The 13,977-nt window shown below is 37.0% G+C and overlaps 1 protein-coding gene across 1 annotated transcript in view; it reads left to right on the top strand.

The window, feature by feature from the left end:
* CACHD1 (cache domain containing 1) overlaps positions 1–13,977 on the top strand; it is a 265,693-nt gene that overhangs the window by 96,509 nt on the left and 155,207 nt on the right. The gene's annotated exons all lie outside the window — the stretch shown is intronic.

The raw sequence follows: 13,977 nt of genomic DNA, 5'->3' as shown, positions 1-13,977 counted from the left end.
TCATCTGATTGTGGAAAAAAGTGCCCAGGTTTGGGGAATCAGAAAAACCGCAAGTCAAATTCTGGTTTTCCTACTTACTCTGTGACCCCAGTAAACAATTTAGCCTTTTTGAGCTGCAGGTTCCCAGCCTTACATACAGGGAATATAATATCTAACTTCTGAGGTTGTGAGAATGAAATGGAGTAACATCAAATTAACAGTGTAAATGAGATTCTTCTGTGGAAGGCTGGGGCCTAGAAGCAGCTCAGTGGATATTGGTTTCTTTTGTTCTTTTATTTCTCTTTTCTCCTCTTGTGTTCTTCCTTTGCTTCTTTCCTCCCATCTTCTTTCAATGCTCTGTAGGCTCAAAATGTTCTGAAGCCAGATTCTATTCACTTTATTTATAGCTGGCTTCAAATGGACTGCTTCCCAAATTAAAACATAGTGTTGGTGAACTTGGTCATAAATAATTGATCTGCACCTGAAAAGAAGGGTGGTAAAGAGAATTCTGGGTTTTAATTTCAGCTAATCCACGCTCTTCATTACACTGTGTGACTGTCAGCTGGTAATTTGAAGCGAGGTTGGAAACTTTAGTAATGAACAGGACCGAGCTTAAAACTCAAGTGTAGCACAGTACTTCCATAGAGTCAAGAGATCACTATAGTAAAACACATAATAATATAAACTCTGAGATGCTGCCTTTATTTTATTTGTGGAAAACAGCTTGAGTTGATCTGAATCTCGGAAGTGCCAGACAGGAGGCAAAAGCTTTGCAAATGTCATTAGAGTGAAGTTATATGTAGGATAGTTAGATATTTATAATAAATCACTGAGGTTTAGTCCTGAAGTTCAGCATTTCCTGTTTATAGATGTTAAAAACTTTTTATTGGTTTCTTCAGATCAAATTTGTAAGATTTAAGTAGCTGTGTATGTATTATTTTTTCTTAGCTTTCGACATTTTAAAAAAAGTAATGACCTGAAATTATAATGAATACAAAGGGTTTGCTATATCAAGTCTTATCTTCATAATCCTGTCATATTTTTATTCCAGCAAACTGGAAAGTGCTTTCGGATTATGAAATTTAAAAGGGTTCTACAGGGGGAAGATTTCTACCCAAAGCATGTTCAAGGAAACTTTTGGGGAGACCAACAGCCACTTGATAACATTTTAAAGAAACTGATCCAGGGCTATCAGTTCTGCCTCTTTCCCTTAAGTAACAGATACAAGTTCTTCCTTCAGCTGTTTTCAAACATGCAAGTTTTGTTTTCTTGTACCGATGTCATTGCTTCATTTAACTGTGAACAAGTTCGGAAGCATTCAATAATAAACTTTTAAAATTATGGCAGCTGATTGAGCACTTACGGAATACTGGTGCTAGGCAGTTTCAGTTTATTACCACATTGATTTTCCTAAGTAACCTTGAAGGAAAGATATTATCCTTATTACAAATGAAGAAACTGAAGCCCCAAAGATAAGTTACCTGTAGTCTCAAGGACTCTTAAGGAAGCTCGTTTGCAGTATAATTTTTGACACAGAGTTACTTGTATTTATATTTTAACAGCATTTACTTTAAAAATTTGCATTTTCATTCAATATAGGAGTCTCTCTTAACTCTGTTTTTATCTAAATAATTCATATGAAGGAAAATCACCATAGTCAGTTCTGTCTCTCCTCTTTATGGCTGTCCAAGAGTTCTCTCTGATATTGACCCCTAATGCACTTTTAACTTTCCTCCAGTCTTTCTAGTCTGCCCTCAGGAAGAACCCTGGACAAATAGATCTTATGCCTTTTTTGCACCCAGTATTTGGAGTTAATTATTATGTCATTATCATTATCATTTAGCCTAAATTTAAAAGTATTCAGGGGCTCCTCATAGATACAGGGAGCAGACTGCTGGTGGTTGCGGGGGGGGGCGCTTGGGGTAATGGGTGAAAGAGGTGAAAAGATTAAGTATAAGTTGGTAGTTACAAAACAGGCATGGGGGTGTCAAGTACAGTACTGGGAATACAGTCAATAATGTTGTAATAACCATGTATCATGCCAGTTGAGGGGCTGGAAATATTGAGGGGAGCACTATGTAATGTAATGATTGTCTAATCACTGAGCTGTACCCTTGAAACCAATACAGAATAAACCTGAAAGAAAAAAAAGGGGAAAAAAATAGAATACCGAGGTCCTAAATAATTTATTTTTCTTTGACATGACTTCCATTCCCTTTCAGTCCTCTGGTTACCGTAACAATAACAGCAATAAAAGCTTATATTTGCATATGTACTGAATACTTCACTATGATACTCCTGTGGGTTGACTTGGACAGAAGTTATTCCTATTTTGTAGTGAGAAAACAGAGACTCCTAATATCTTCTTGGCTTGATTAATAACTGCCCTGGAACTCTGGACCCTGAGTTCCTGAATAGTACCCAGGATGAAGTCTTTAGGAAAATGCTTACCTCCTATGTTTACTATTGTGTAATAGGACCCCCGTCACCGTCACTCGCACATAATATCTCCTTTGAATTTCAGAATAGCTCTGTAAGATAGGGGAAGTTACTGTTTTTAACTAATATCAAGGGTCCTAGCTAATATGTAACCAAGCTGGCTTTTTAAAAAATTGTGAAGTTGTTTTAAACTTGTGAAGAGTATATAAAACATATACACAGTAAGTGAGGAAATTAAAATGAGTATCTCAACCTACTACCCATCTAAAGAAATAAAGCCATGACCATTATGTAGAGCAGGGGTCCCCAAACTTATTACATAGGGGGCCAGTTCTGTCCCTCAGACCGTTGGAGGGCCGAAGTATAAAAAAAACTATGAACAAATCCCTATGCACACTGCACATACCTTATTTTTAAGTAAAAAAACAAAACGGGAACAAATACAATATTTAAAATAAAGAACAAGTAAATTTAAATCAACAAACTGACCAGTATTTCAATGGGAACTAGGCTCCTCTCACTGACCACCAATGAAACAGGTGCCCCTTCCAGAAGTGCGGTGGGGCCGAATAAATGGCCTCAGGGGGCCGCATGTGGCCCGCGAGCCGTATTTTGGGGACCCCTGATGTAGAGAGACCTGTGTGACCATCCCAGAAGGCATCTCCCTACTTCTCCCCAAGATAAACTTATCCTGATTCCTTGTTAAGCCATTTCTTTGCTTTTGTTGTATGTATGATATGTGCGTTGATTTGTTTTATATTCCCCAATTAAGTATTTAGTTTGACTATTTTTATTCTTCATATAAATTTTAAGTACATTGTTTATTTTCATAGATATTACTACTTTCAACCAGCATTATATTCCGTAGACTCACCTATGTTGAGATCTGTAGCTAAGGTGCATTTATTTTCAATTCTGTGTGGTATTCCATTAAACACAATGTATGTATCCATTTTTCTATTGATGATGTTTGGGTTGTTTCTAGTGTTTTTATTTTTGATCATATCACCCAGTGCATAGTTTAGGTTGGATAATTCTTTTAATTGAAGAAACATTATTATTCCTGACCTCTACCAGTTAAATGGTGGTGGGGGCGGTATATGTATCTGAATAATTTCCAAATGCTCTAAGTGGGGAGCAGGACGTTAGCTCAAATGGAGCATCCCTCTGGAATAGAATTGCTGGGTACCAGTCTGCAATGTGACTGGGTAATGCCAAACTACTTCCTCAGTGGTTGTTATGGGTTACTTTTCTACAGACAGTGTATTAAAGAGCTGCTGCTCTGTATTCTCTTCAGTACTTAGTATTACTGATTTTTAATCTTTTGTCAATTTGGAGTGTCCAAAATGGCAGCTAATGAGTTTCATTTGTTTTGATTACTAATGAGGTTGAAATAACTTTTTGCATGTGGATGATACATTTTTGTTTTTTCTGTCCTGTCAAATGTCCATTAATGTCCTTTGTCCACTTTTAAAATTGGGTGACCTATTTATTTTAGAAGTTTAAAAGTTCTTTTGCGTGTTCTATATCAGTGCTGTCCGAGCAAATTTTCTGAGATGCTTAGTTCCACATAGGTGCTGATAGAGCACCTATCATGTGAGTAGAGCTACTGAGTAATTAAGTTTTAAATTTTATTTAATTCCAGTTTAAATTAAAGTAGCCACACATGGCCAGTGGTTGTCATATTAGGTTCAATTGCAGATTTGTTTCAAAAAAATATTCTCCCAATTTGTAGCTTTTCTTCACTTTCCTTATGATAGCTTTTAAAAGAATAATGTTTTAATTTCAATAGGTTTTTTTTTTTTTTTTTTTTTTTTTTCATTTTTCTGAAGCTGGAAACAGGGAGAGACAGTCAGACTCCCGCATGCGCCCGACCGGGATCCACCCGGCACGCCCACCAGGGGCGGTGCTCTGCCCCCCAGGGGGCGATGCTCTGCCCATCCTGGGCGTCGCCATATTGCGACCAGAGCCACTCTAGCGCCTGAGGCAGAGGCCACAGAGCCATCCCCAGCACCCGGGCCATCTTTGCTCCAATGGAGCCTTGGCTGCGGGAGGGGAAGAAAGAGACAGAGAAGAGAGCGCAGCGGAGGGGTGGAGAAGCAAATGGGCGCTTCTCCTATGTGCCCTGGCCGGGAATCGAACCCGGGTCCTCCGCACGCTAGGCCGAATTTCAATAGTTTTTTTAATCAATCTTTTCCTCTTCGGTTTCATCTTTTTATACTTTGTTTAATTCTTTTCTACCCCAAAGATAGAAAGATTTTCTTCTTTCTTTCTTGTCAACTAAAACATTTGCCTTTTTCATTTAAGATTTTATCCACCTGAAATTGATTTTAGTGGTGGGTGTGAAGTAGGTATCTATTTAATTTTTCTTCATATGTATTTCCAAATGTTCTAGCATCATCTATATTGAACAATTTGCTTCTTTCCCATTTGTTTTCTGTCATTAGGCAAGTTTCCATGTATGTGTGAGTTTGGTTTGGTTCTGATGGTGAATTTTCTTACTGTGCTAGTACCACGTGTCTGGTAGGGTGGCATTATCTCTTCATCTACTTTTCTTGAGATCATCTGTGGCTTTTTTGCTCTTGCATAAGAACTTTTGGCCACTTGCTCTTACATATGAATTTTAAAATCAGTGTGCCTATTTATAAAAGAAAACGCTATTGGGATTGTTTTTGTTTTGTTTTGTTTTGTTGGGTTTTTTGTTTTTGAGAGAAATGAGAAGCATCAACTCATAGTTACTTCACTTTAGTTGTTCATTGATTGCTTTCTCTTATCATATGTGTCTTGACCGGGGGCTCAAGCCAAGCCAGTGACCCCTTGCTCAAGCCAGTAGCCTTGGGCTCAACCCAGTGACTTTGGGCTTCAAGCCAGCCAATTTCGGTCTCAAGCCAGTAATCTTGGGATCATGTTGATGATCCCACACTCCAGCTGGCAAACCTGTGTTCAAGCTGGTAAGCCTGCACTCAAGCCGCATGAGCCTGCGCTCAAGCCAGCAATCTTGGGATTTCAGCTGGGGAACTCAGCATCTCTGGTTGATGCTCTAGCTACTGTGCCACCACTGGTGAGTCCTATTGGGGTTTTAATAGACATTACAATGGAATTTGTAGATCAATTTGAAAATATCTTTACTAACATGGTGTAAGGCTTCATGTACTTAGTAATTCTACAATGTCTTTTAGCATAGTTTTGTAATACGTTCATAAAATGCCCAAGAATCCATGCATGTGGGATTGATTTTTTCTGTTGCTTTTTGAGTTTTATGTCTTTGTTTTATATGTAGTTATTATTATTATTATTTTTTTTTTTTTTTGGTATTTTTCTGAAGCTGGAAACGGGGAGGCAGTCAGACAGACTCCCGCATATACCCGACCGGGATCCACCCGGCATGCCCACCAGGGGGCGATGCTCTGCCCATCGGGGAGTCACTCTGCTGCAATCAGAGCCATTCCAGCGCCTGAGGCAGAGGTCACAAGCCATCCTCAGCACCCGGGCCAACCCTGCTCCAATGGAGCCTTGGCTGTGGGAGGGGAAGAGAGAGACAGAGAGGAAGGAGAGGGGGAGGGATGGAGAAGCATATGGGCGCTTCTCCTGTGTGCTCTGGCCAGAAATCGAACCCGGGACTCTCGCACACCAGGCCGACGCTCTTCCACTGAACCAACCGGCCAGGGCCTGTAGTTATTTTCTTAAACTATCATATTCTAATAATTTACCTGCAGCTTCCTTTGGATTTTCTGCATACGTAGTCATATAGGCACACAAGACAGTTTAGATTCTCTCTTTCTACTTTATACCTTTTATTTCTTTTCTGTGTCCTGCTACACTGGTCTCCATTAAAGTATTATATAAGTATGGTAGTAGTGACCACAAAACATGATACATATTACATTTATTGTTTAGTCTTAGGAATGTTCTAATTTTGATTATCATTGCTTCTTTGACCTAATAGCTATTTAGGAGTATGTTTTAAAATTTCCACATGTTTGTACAGTTTTTCTAGTTAAACTAACTGCATCCTCTGTAATGCCCCATTATACTGAGCTCTTTGGGTTACAGGTTTATACAGAGTTTTCTATTAGATTGCCCGTTATGGCCAGCCCCAAAACTTTATCTCCTATTGTGGTGCCCTGTGCTGTCATCAAATTGGAAGCCCAAGGTCTGCAGATAATACCCATATTCTCAAGGTGGAAGCAGGGTTTGACACTGGCTCATTTCCCAGATTTCTAGCTCTCCCTTGTTTGGGGCGTATTCGTTTTGGTTTTCATTCCGTTCACTAGCCTCTTATATAAGAACAATTATGACTGCTTGTAGGATTTGTTTGATAAGCCAAAGCCAGACTAGTTGTTCAAATTAAATTATTGACCTTTGTGTTCAGAATTTTAGCTCACAGTCTTTAGTTGAAAAGGAACCACTTTTTTATGCATGTTTTTTGATATTTTGTAGTATCTGACTTGAGTTTTTATCCATCATTTCTTCTTTGGGGTAATGAAAATTTAAGCCCCATGGGTTCTTGCCCTCCTCCTTACTAATCAAATCTTACTGAGAGTTGGATCTGACTTGTGCATACTATATAACTTGGCATAAAATCTAACGTGTGGTTAATATCTTCTGGTTAGAGGAGCAAAGTAATTAAAACTAATAAAAAAACATTTTGTGATTCTTAACTCTTACCACAAAACTCTCTATGGTAGAGACTTCTCTTTGTTTTTTCTCTTTATTTCTTTTAAATTAACCTCCAGAATGTGGTTCAGAATTGCTTAACAATGTGTTTTGAATCTTTAATTAGTTTAGTATTTGTAGTTTTCCTGCCAAAAAAGTATGGCAACAGCCTCGGGAAGTACAAATCCCATGCACAGAATGCCTCCCATAGACTCCATTTTTGAACAAGAAATTAAGTTATGTGAGCACATAAAGGCATTACATAAAACTGAACCTGAATCAAGAAAAATAAATGTTTGATCAAGAGCCCTAGAAGATAGCAAAACATAGTCCATAAAGAAAGCGGTGGAGAGGAAACGAAAGGAAAGGGAGCCGCCAGCGGCACTTGATTAGATCCCTAAAGGAATTAGTCACCTCAGACATTGTTTCATGAGTTTGCTCGAACTTTTTCTCAAACGCTCTTGTAATTTTTTATTCAGTGAACTGGCAAGTATATTTTCATAATTGACATGGTATTTCATAAACTATTGCTTGTTGGCAGTGGCTAATTTTAGAAGGCTGCAGGATTCTTTTGAAATGGGCAAGTTGGTAAAAGAACTCAAACTTAGTTTCATTAGTTTTCTTTTGTTTGTTTTCTGTTTCACAGATTTGTGTTCCTTATTATTTCCTTCCTTCTATTTTAAGTTAATTTTGCTCTTTCTTCTCAAATTGGAATGTTAGATCATTGATTTTTATATATATTTTTTCAACTACAAGAAGAACTCAAAGCTCTAAATGTTCCTCTGTGCGCTGCTTTGTTACATCCCACAAAATTTGATACAATATTTTCATTATTTACTTTTTAAAAATTTTCCAATTTCTTCTAGTACCCATGGCTTATTTTGAAGTATGTTTTCCAGTTTTCATAACATTTGGGCTCTTCTTAAATATCTTCTTGTTACTGATTTTTAATTTAATTCCATTGTGATCAGAGAACATACTCTGTATGATTTAAATTTTTATTAGCTTATTACAACTTGGATTGATGACCCAGCATATGCTCTATCTTGGTGAATACTACTGAAAAGAATGTGTATTTTACAGTTGTTGGTTGTTGTGTTCTTTATACATCCATTAGGTTAACCTGACAGTTCAGATAATTTATTTTGGGTGTGATTTTTATTTTATCTAATTCTATCATTTGCTTGAGAGGAGTGTTAAAATCTTCAAGTAAAATTGTGGAATTGTGTATTTTCCTTCTTTAGTTCTATTTTTATCTCATGTATTTTGAAGAGTTTAATTATTAGGCATGTACTGTATACATTTAAGATTGTTAAGTTTCTGTGATTAAGAAATGTCATTCTTTATCTCTAGGGATAATGCTCTTTCATTAATGTCTATTTTACCTGATATTAATATAGTCACTGCAGCCATTGTATGCTTACTATTTGCATGGTGTGTCTTTTCATAAGCATTTATTCTCAATGTCTCTAGTACTAAAGGTGTGTCTCTTGTACAGAGATTCAGAGACTATAGTTGAGACTTTGTTTTAGCTATTTTGACAATTTATGTCTTTTGATTGGGAATATTTGGTCAATTAATTCTAAGTTTGACTGTTGGATTTGGGTCAACGATTTTATTGTTTTACATCCTCCTCCCTCCCCTCCATCCCCAGTTGGATTTTTGTTTGGTTGGTTGGTTTTGTTTTTGTGGGGTTTTTTTGTGGGTTTGTTTTTTGCGAGAGAGATGGAGAGAGAGAGGGACAGACAGGAAGGTAGAGAGATGAGAAGCATTAACTGGTAGTTGTGGCACTTTAATTGTTCATTGATTGCTTTCTCATATGTGCCTTGACCTGGGGGCTCCAGCAAGCCAGTTATCCCTTGCTGAAGCTAGTGACCATGGGGTCATGTCTGTGATCCTGCTGTTAGGCTGGCGACCTTGTGCTCAAGCTGGTGAGCCTGCACTCAAGCTAGATAGATGAAACTGCACACTCAAGCTGGCAACCTCAGGATTTCGAACCTGGGTCCTCAGCATCCCAGGCCAATTCTCTATCCACTGCGCCACCGCCTGTTTAGACATATAATTTCTTGAGTATACATTTAAAATATGCAAAGAAATATAGCTAAATAATAAAATATATTGACATGAAATTTTAAAAAAATATTCAAAAATTCAAAAGAGGGTAAAGAAAGGAGGAAATAAGAAACAAAAACCAGAGGAAAGCCTGACAGGCAGTAGCGCAGTGTATAGAGCATTGCGTGGGATGCTGAGGACCCAGGTTCGAATCCCCGATGTTGCTGGCTTGAGCGCAGGTGCATCTGGTTTGAGTGTGGGGTCGCCAGCTTGTGTGTGGGGATATAAACATGACCCCATGGTCACTGGCTCAGCTGGAGCTCCCTGGTCAAGGCACATATGAGAAAGCAATCAGTGAACAAATAATGTGCTGCAACTATGAGTTGATGCTTCTCATCTTTCTCCCTTCCTTTCTGTCCCTCCATTTCTCTCTCTAAAAACAAAAAAGAAGAAAGAAATTATAATATGTATCCTTAACTTATTTCAGGCTATTTAGAGTTAATATTTTATCACTATGTAAAATATAGAACCCTCATAACTTTATAGGTCCATTTGCCCATAACTATTCTTTATGCTAGGGTTATTATTATCTATTACATCTACAAATATTGCGAACTGCTCAAGAGTATTATTGTTTTTGCTTCAAACTGTCATATGAATTTAATAAATTTGACTAATTATAGGAAAAATAAGTCCTATATATTTACCATTTCTATTTCTCATCCTTTCTCTCTAAAGATACCAACTCATACTGAGTCTGAAAAATTCCTTTAATATTTACTTATAGTGCAGATTTCCTGGTGACAAATTATTTTTTTATGATATTTTATTCAGAAAGTATCTCTAGTTTGTCTTTTCTCTGAAAAGATGTTTTGGCTTGAAATTCAGTTTTGAATTGACAATTTTTTAATGATGTTCTAATGTGTGCCAGACTTCATAGTTTTTGATGAGAAGTTAAAGTTGTTAAACTGTACACAGTGTAATCCTCCTCCCCTACCCACTGGCAGCTTTCAAGATTTTTCTCTATAGCCTTGGTTTTTAACAATTTGGCTATGGCTGCCTAGAGATAGGGATCTTTATATTTCTTTATATTTATTCTGCTTGGTGTTTGTTGAGCTTTCTGATCTGTAAATATGTTTTTCATCAAATTTGGGGACTTTTATTTATTTTTTTAATTCATTTTAGAGAGGAGAGAGAAAGGGAGAGAGAGAGATAGAGAGGGAGAGAGAGAGAGAGAGAGAAGGTAGGGAGGAGCTGGAAGCATCAACTCCCATATGTGCCTTGACCAGGCAAGCCCAGGGTTTTGAACCGGCAACCTCAGCATTTCCAGGTCAATGCTTTATCCACTGCGCCACCACAGGTCAGGCAAATTTGAGGACTTTTGATCATTATTTCTTCAAGTATTTTTCCTAACTCATTCTGTACTCTCCTTCTGGGAATCCAATTATATGTATGCTAGGTCTTTTGGTATTTTACTGTAAGTTCCTGAGATGATGTCTTCTCTTATTCTTTTAACATTTTTCCCTCTTACCTTCAGATTAGATCATTTTTATTGGTCTGTCTTTAATATCATTTCTATAATCTTCATTCTGCTGTTAACCTTTCCAGATACCGTACCGGTTTTTGAAATTTTTGGGATCTAAGAATTGTGGCATTTCAAATGCCATAGATGGAACTTAGGACGAGACAATATAGGAAGACAGTGATTCGTCATTAGACATAGATGAGGATGAGAGTTTTGACAGTGATGAGTTGTATGAATTTTATTATGAATAAAACTTGAGTTTAATAACTTTATGTAATACATTTTTTCCCCAAATTTTGGGCCCCAAAATTAAGGTGCGTCTTATACATGGGGAACTACGATATATCTTGAAATTTCCATTTGTTTCTTTTTAATAGATTTTCTATTTCTGCACTGAGATACTTTTCAATTCATTGCAAGCATATTTTTCTTTCTATTCTTGAGCATAGTTATAATAACTGCTTTAGAATCCTGTCTGCTATTTCTAACATCTGTGAAATTTTTAATTTGATCTCTGTTTACTGTCTTTTCTTTTGAGAATAGGTAACACGTTGGTTTTTCTTTATATATATAAAAATTGAAGATTGTGAAAAACTCAGTATTTCATTATATTTCTGTGAGAAGTGTTTATTTTGTTTTAGTATACAATTAACTTGACTGGACACAGCTGCTAATTTGTATCTGCATAAACAACTCAAATCTCAGCTTAGTTATTTAGCTATAGTTGACTCTGTACATGTGTAGTTCAGAGATCTAAGATTTCTTCTGTGCCCACAGGTGTTTGAAACATACTACCATTTAAAATACATTCTGATAGAATTCTAGTTTTTTTTTAATTATTTTTATAAATTATTGATACAATTCTACCTGCAAGATTTAAAGTTTAATGTCTTACTTCACCAAATACCATCTACTGGGACATAGTAAAGGAGACTCACATTGGTTTTTATAAGAAATTAGTGCTTAATAGGTGCTAATACTCCAAATTATTCTTTTTTATAGATATGACTTTGAGGCCCCAGTTATGAAGAATTTGACGAGCTCAAAGCAATAGATTAGGAGCCATCTGAAAAGCAGATACAGATCTTGTACAAAATTTTATCCCTTTATTTATAGTAGAAGACAGATATTCTATAGCAAAATAAGTTACTTGTGGACTCCATTAAATATCTCTTTCTTTAAAGAGGTTATGAATAAATCAGTGTTTTTATTGCTTTTAATTTATTGTGTTTACATAGAATCAAGTGTCCCACCAAATACATCCCCACCACCTCGTGTTCCCCTCAACATCCCCCTTGTCACCCCCCTCAACGTCCTCCCCACTTCTCTCTAGGATTTGCTTTTCTGCTCTCTATAACACTGTGTTATATATATATAATTTCACCAATCTCTTTCCGTTCTCTGATCTCTTTCTATCATCCCCTTCCCCTCAGTCTGCTTTCCCTCTGGACCCTTTGATCCAGCCTCTGTCTCTATTTAGTTCTTCTGTTCATATTGTTCATTGAATTCCTCAAATGAGTGAGGTCATTTGATTTTTTTCTTTCTCTGCCTGGCTTATTTCACCTAACATAATAGTTTCCAGGTCCATCCAAGTTGTCACAAAAGGTAACATTTCCTTCTTTTTCACGGCCACATAGTATTCCATTGTGTATATGTACCACGGCTTTTTAATCCATTTGTCCACTGATGGATATTTGGGCTGTTTCCAGATCTTGGCTATTGTAAACAATGCTGAAATATACATGAGGGTGCATTTCTTCTTTTGAATCGGTAATTTGGTGTTCTTAGGATATATTCCTAAAAATGGGATGACTGGATCAAAAGGCAGTCCCATTATTTTAATTTTTTGTGGCATCTCCATACTGTTTTCCACAGTGGCTGCACCAGTCTACATTCCCACGAGCAGTGCAGGAGGGTTCCCTTTTCTCCACATCCTCGCCAGCACTTATTATATGTTGTTTTGTTAATGAGCGTCATTCTGACTTGTGTGAGGTAGTATCTCATTGTACAATAGTTTTAATTTGCATTTCTCTAATGATTAGTGAAGTTGAACATTTTTTCATATGCCTATTGGCCATCTGTATGTCATCTTTGGAAAAGTGTCTATTCATTCGCCATCTGTATGAAGCGTCTATTCATTCTTTTGCCCATTTTTTGATTGGATTGTTTATCTTCCTGGTATTGAGTTTTATAAGTTTTTTAGAAATTTTGGTTATTAACCCTTTGTTAATAAACCAAGTACTATCGAATATGTTCTCCCATTGTGTGGTTTGTCTTTTTATTTTGTTCATATTGTCTTTAGCTGTGCAAAGCTTTTTAGTTTGATACAGTCCCGTTTAATCATTCTGTCCTTTATTTCCCTTGCCCATGGAGATAAATCAGCGAAAATATTGTTGTGAGAAATGATGGAGAGCTTTCTGCCTATGTTTTCTTCTAAAATGCTTGTTTCACGACTTACATTTAAGTCTTTTATCCTTTTTGAGTTGATTTTTGTGAATGGTGTAAGTTGGTGGTCTAGTTTCATTTTTTGCAGGTAGCTGTCCACTTTCCCCAACACCATTTGTTAAAGATTCTCTCTTTACTCCTTTGTATGCTCTTACCTCCTTTGTCAAATATCAGTTTTCAATAAAGGTGTGGGTTTATTTCTGGGTTCTCTGTTCTGTTCCATTGATTTGTGTGCCTGTTCTTATGCCAGTACCAAGCTGTTTTGAGTACAATGGCCTTATAGTATAACTTGATATCAGGAAGTGTGATACCACCCACTTTATTCTTCTTTTTCAAGATTGCTGAGTCTATTCATGTTCTTTTTCGGTTACATATGAATTTTTGGAATATTTGTTCTATACCTTTGAAGTATGTCATTGGTGTTTTAATAGGAATTGCATTGAATTTATAAATTGCTTTGGATAATATAGACATTTTAATGATGTTTATTCTTTCTAACCATGAACACAGTATATGCTTCCATTTGTTTGTATCTGCCTTGATTTCTTTTATCAATGTTTATAATTTTCCTAGTACAAGTCTTTAACCTCCTTGGATAAATTTACTCCTAGATACTATATTTTTTTGGTTGCAATAGTAAAGGGGATTGTCTTCTTTTTTTTTTTTTTTTTCATTTTTTTTTTTTTTTTTCATTTTTCTGAAGCTGGAAACAGGGAGAGACAGTCAGACAGACTCCCGCATGCGCCCGACCGGGATCCACCCGGCACGCCCACCAGGGGCGGTGCTCTGCCCACCAGGGGGCGATGCTCTGCCCATCCTGGGCGTCGCCATATTGCGACCAGAGCCACTCTAGCGCCTGAGGCAGAGGCCACAGAGCCATC

The sequence above is a fragment of the Saccopteryx bilineata genome, chromosome 3 (genome assembly GCF_036850765.1).
Source record: "Saccopteryx bilineata isolate mSacBil1 chromosome 3, mSacBil1_pri_phased_curated, whole genome shotgun sequence".
Taxonomy (NCBI): domain Eukaryota; kingdom Metazoa; phylum Chordata; class Mammalia; order Chiroptera; family Emballonuridae; genus Saccopteryx; species Saccopteryx bilineata.
This window is presented reverse-complemented; position numbering and strand designations above follow the sequence as displayed.